The sequence below is a fragment of the Phalangium opilio genome, unplaced genomic scaffold (genome assembly GCF_054372755.1).
Source record: "Phalangium opilio isolate 3A_F unplaced genomic scaffold, DU_Popi_V2 ptg000043l_1, whole genome shotgun sequence".
Lineage (NCBI taxonomy): Eukaryota > Metazoa > Arthropoda > Arachnida > Opiliones > Phalangiidae > Phalangium > Phalangium opilio.
This window is the reverse complement of record NW_028324167.1, coordinates 5,980,581-5,985,992: the sequence shown is the minus strand read 5'-3', so window position 1 is coordinate 5,985,992 and position 5,412 is coordinate 5,980,581. Positions and strand designations below refer to the sequence as shown.

Genomic DNA, 5,412 nt, shown 5'->3' with positions numbered 1-5,412 from the left:
CAATTTTGGTACCTCTATTTACTGTTCAAAACTGAACGAAAAAGTGTGCTCCCAATGTGTTGAGGATTTGCACAATAATTTTTTCAGGTTGGAATAAATATTTCTTAGAGTGTAGGGTTTTGCATTCTCCATCATTCATGTGACATTAAACGGCAAAAAAGTCTACAAACCAAATTATTTCATCTTATGTAAATTTGTTAAATTATATTTAGTTCAAAACTAACATTCATTCAACAGAGTAGTATCACAACTAACCATAAGCCACAGGCAGGGAGACGAAATTACTCTATTATTGTGCCACCTAAAATGTTATTATTTTAAAGCATTCAATTTTGTCCTGACTATTTGTTAAAGGGCGAGAGTGTGTTGAAAGTTGGTTTTTCGAAATATAGAAAATCAACAACGAAAGCTAGGGTGTGAACATTTAGAACTTATTTTAAGAACGTTTGAGGCGCAAAGCAAAGGCCTATGCATTTCATATTTCTTAATAAGCCTCTAGATTCTACTCCTTATTTCATACTACCTTCTTGTTTTTACCTTGTGCTGGTATGGTATGAAAAGAACTCTTTCAAAACCTTAAAATTTTCGTTTTGCAAAATATTAAATGAAGATATTGTAAATATGTTTCGGCATTACGACTCTTTTAGTGGTTTTGTAGCTATAAACTTCTCATTCATTTCGATATTCCAAGAAAAACGTTTGATATTAATATTTTAAATGGGGTGTTTACGTTTTAATTTAGCTTTACTACATTTATATAAAGTGTAAACATAGATTTCAACTTCCCAAGAAACAATGGTAAATAATTCTTAACTTTAGTTTTTCCATGAGGTGTTTTATTGAATGCACCGAAGGACGAAGCCAAAATAGGTGTCGCTTCGCGTCCTTTCTGAGGAGGTCCTAACGGTTCAGAGTGAACCGAAAGTTAAATACACATTTATGAAATATTGGTCATTTGCTTTGTGTGCACCATGAAGACTGTGCACCAATGTATAAAGCAATATCTCACCAAATTGTACTTTTGTCTGATTTATTTCTGTTTAAGAAGTATAATAATTGTTTAAAAGGTTTGTCTGCTTTACTATATTTATCCTTCATGGAAGTGGGGAGTGGTATAAACGTGCCATCGTCGATATTCCATGCAAAAATTGTCGGTTTTCCAATTGAAGGTATTCGAAGTATAAGCCGTCGATGGTCGGTTGTCCGATCCAAGATGATCGATATTCTGTTCAAATATGGCCGATATTCCGTTCAAATATGGTCTGCATTCCGTTCAAATATGGTCTGTATTCCGTTCAAATATGGTCTGCATTCCGTTCAAATATGGTCTGTATTACGTTCAAATATGGTCTGTATTCCGTTCAAATATGGTCTGTATTCCGTTCAAATATGGTCTGCATTCCGTTCAAATATGGTCTGCATTCCGTTCAAATATGGTCTGTATTCCGTTCAAATATGGTCTGTATTCCGTTCAAATATGGTCGGATTTCCAGTCTAAAGTGGTCGATGATCCTGCCGTTGATGGTCGAATGTCCGTTCCAAGATGGTTGATTTTCCTGCAGTTTATTGTCGGTAGTCCGTTCAAACCTGGCCGTGTTTCTGTGTAACTTCGCGCAATCAAATTAATGTGCACATTAGCACATGATTTAATCTGTGCAGATTTGGTTAAAAATCTGTGCTGTCTCAGAGTCACTACTCTGCACATGATTTTGTCCAAGATTGAACAGTTTTTTTTAACAGTGAGGTTTAAAATGCTTTAATATACTAAAATCTTCTGGACTAGCCAGAGAATTTGTTCTTTCCAAAAGAAAACAGATCTGAATCGTACTTAACAGTTTTGGAAAATCCGTAGCGGAGAAAAATTGAAAAATGGCGGTGCCAAGGCTTAGGATTGTTAGCAAAGCGCGTGTAAAAGTTGTTGTGGCTACCTTCTATAGTAAAGATGGAATTATAAGGTCATAAATACTTAGGTTCGTTGTTTTAATAATACTATTTGTTTAATCAGAAAATATGAACAATTAACTGATGACTATCATGATTAATAGTAAAGACGCTGTTATATCTGAACTATAATAAATGCTGGTGTTCAAACTGCATTTTATAACAATTATTCTGATAAAAGAGGCTGACGAAAGTGATGATTGCGAACAAGCTACTGAATGGCATAGTCCGTCAAATAATCATTCCTTCGAATATGGTTTTATCGGGGAAGATATTAATCAAAACAGTGTTCCAAGACCTACAATACGAGATGCCGCTGGAAAGTACGGCTCGAACTTGGTGCTTGTAAAATATCTAAATAATGTATTTATTTTTGCGGTTGGAGCCTCAACCAGGAATGGTTCGGTTCAATTGTGGAGAAAGAAAATATCGTGGGCTTTATTATTGGTTAGTAAATCATTTCGAGGAACCCAGGGGTCCTATAATCAACCGTGCGAACGCGGTTTTGTCGGGGAAGACAATAATCGTAAGTGTTCCAAGACCTAGAATGGAAGATGATGCGTTCTAACGGTTAATCGTATAAGAAGCCGCTGTGGAGTACGGCTCAAACTTTGTGCTAGTCAAATTTTTAAATAACGGATTCATTTTTTGCGTTTCGAGCCTCCTAACCAAAGTTTTGGTTCAATTGAGGAGAAAAAAGCGTGGGCTTTGTTATTGGTTAGTAAATGATTTCAAGGAACCCTGTGGTCCTATAATCTCCGAGGTGATTACAAAGATTGTGTACCAGTTAGGATTTCAACTTGAATATTAAGTTTCGAAAATCAAAAATTTCACTTTCAACAAGATGATTTTTAAAGTTACGCAGTGATAATGCGGAGCGTTTCATCTTTTTCAACATTAAGTTTCATAAAATTCCTCCTTCATGTACGTAACCAGGAAAGGTTCGGCTCATCAAACATGGATTTATCGTGCAAGATATTAATCGTAACATCGTTCCAAGACCCTCAATAGAAGACGAGATCTAACGGATAAAATATATAAAACCGCAGTATTAACAGATAAAATTCAATCATGTCGAAATAATAACACTATCAAGTAGATATTTAAGATTCGGGAGTATTATATATTTTTCATTGGATTATTAAATTTATGGGAAAATTGGTATTCAATTGCTTTCGGAGAGACAAAATAAATTGATTTGAGGAATCTTTCCGCTAAAAAATGTCGGACACCTCATCGTCAAACGATGATATCAAAGCAATCTATACATCTACTGAATTTCGACTAGATCTATGCTATACGATAGATAAAACATCAAACCGTATATCTAGAAAATATAAATACGTTATAACCGAATATAACGTTAAATTCCGTAACTTAGAAGAACTTGAATTAATAAATATTCACGATCAACTTTCCCAAATTTTGAATTCTCTCATAAGTCATGTTACGCGAAATACTGAAGAATGTAATTTAATAAGATTCGCACTAGCCTCTGACGCTTTGGAGAACCCTATCGATTTAAGATTCTTGGCTATAAATGAATTATTTTCTGATCGGGTACTAGCTACTGTTGAAAAGGTGGTGCAGTCTAAGCGTGATCTTATACTAGAGGGTTCTCCAAAAATTGATGTCAATATTCTAAAATGTAATCTTCCAATGGCAGGTATCTTCCATATTTAGTTTTTGGTCTTATTTGTTTTGGATATTTAAGCTATCAACATAATTTGATGAACGGCGGTATTTCATTGAACTGACTTTTAAGAAATGACTTCAACGTTATAAGGTATTTATCCAAGAGAGGTTTAAGTGATAAAAAGAGCCGACAGGTGTTAAATAAACAGGTAAGAGGATGCTGGCCAGCGTTGCTTTTAATGGTTATACCAACAATAGCTTCGGCTTTTATTAGCTAATGAAAATGTGCGTTTTAGTACCAGCAGCTTTATTGATGGACAATCAAAAGGAAGTTAACAGTTTAGACAACGCCATTAAAGAGGTACTGAGAAAACCTGGTTTTGCCGAGCATAAATTGGAGTACCATTTAACTCTACAAAGGTTTTTATCTTTAAAGAGTTTAGCAGAGCTACCAAGTGTTTCAATCTTGCCACCTATAACGAACTCGTCGTTTCCAGCACCCGCAGTGTCGAGTAAAATACCGCTTCTAAGTCCTTCATCCTCTCCTTGGATTCGTCCATCGTGGCCTACCTCTACCCTGAATATATCTATTAATAGCTCTACTTCTTCCCAGAATATATCTTTGCGACCCTATCTTCTAATTTCGCTACCCCACAGCCCATACTGAACAGTACAACAATGGGTCTAACACCGGCGATGTCGTTTCTCTCGCCATCGTCTCTCTCTCTCTCTCGAAAGACCAGTATGCCAGTTTTAACACCCATAGTTCCGAATAAGCCCGTGGCGTCTCGAATTCAACGGATCGTTTCAAAGTAATGGTTTTCTGGATCAATGTTCCGAAAACTTAATCCTAAGGATGCGGCTTGGTCAAAAAAAAAAAGACTCGAGAAAAATCCATCTACGAGATTAAAACCCTACCCTACACAAGCCAAAATAAAAGAGATCGTGCTAGTTTGAAAGAGTTTCAAACTAATGAAGCTAATATCGCGTGGGTAACTTATAGACAGCCAAAAAACTGCCTAGCCTTGCCTTTAAAATTATTATTACATTTAATATAAAAGCACGTATCTGATTATATATAAAAGCATGTTTCTGATTATATATAAAAGCATATTTCTGATTATATATAAAAGCATATTTCTGATTATATATAAAAGCATGTTTCTGATTATATATAAAAGCATGTTTCTGATTATATATAAAAGCTTGTTTCTGATTATATATAAAATTATGTTTCTGATTATATATAAAATTATGTTTCTGATTATATATAAAAGCATGTATCTGACTATTACAATTTATATAATAATAAATACTTTTATTCTCGTAGTCAAAACACATGTCTCTGATTATTAAATATTAATTACAACTTAAGAAAATATTTTATTGATTACATTTTTCATATCTATGTCTTAACAAGTGCAGATATCTCTATAGAGATAAGAAGTCGTTAATTTCCGTTTTATTTTCATTCATTTTCATAACGTTTTTTAACCAATTTTCTATACTTCTTTGAATTACAAAGAATATACAATGAGCAGGGTTGGCAAGTTTTAAACATTGTTTTAAGCTTTGGTTTAAAACTTGTTTTAAACAGCCATTAAAAACACCAATTTGTTTAAAACGTTTTAAAAAAAGTTTAAAACTCTTTTTATGGAGAGAATTTTTAACTCTATCCATTTGAAAATGAGCGAAGAGAATAAATAACAGAAATAATAAGTGGTCCTATAGTCTCCGAGGTGATTACAAAGATGGTGGTGGACCATTTAGGATTTCAACTAGAATATTAAGTTTCGAGAATTAAAATGTCACTTTCAACAAGATAATTTTTAAAGT

The 5,412-nt window shown here is 34.0% G+C and overlaps 1 long non-coding RNA gene across 1 annotated transcript; it reads left to right on the top strand.

Moving 5' to 3' along the window:
* The first annotated feature begins 3,808 nt into the window (after positions 1 to 3,808).
* Positions 3,809 to 4,635, top strand: LOC149677930 (uncharacterized). Its single transcript, XR_016366445.1, has 3 exons — positions 3,809 to 3,937; positions 4,013 to 4,088; positions 4,234 to 4,635. It is a non-coding gene; the product is annotated as an uncharacterized LOC149677930 (long non-coding RNA).
* The last annotated feature ends 777 nt before the right edge of the window (positions 4,636 to 5,412 follow it).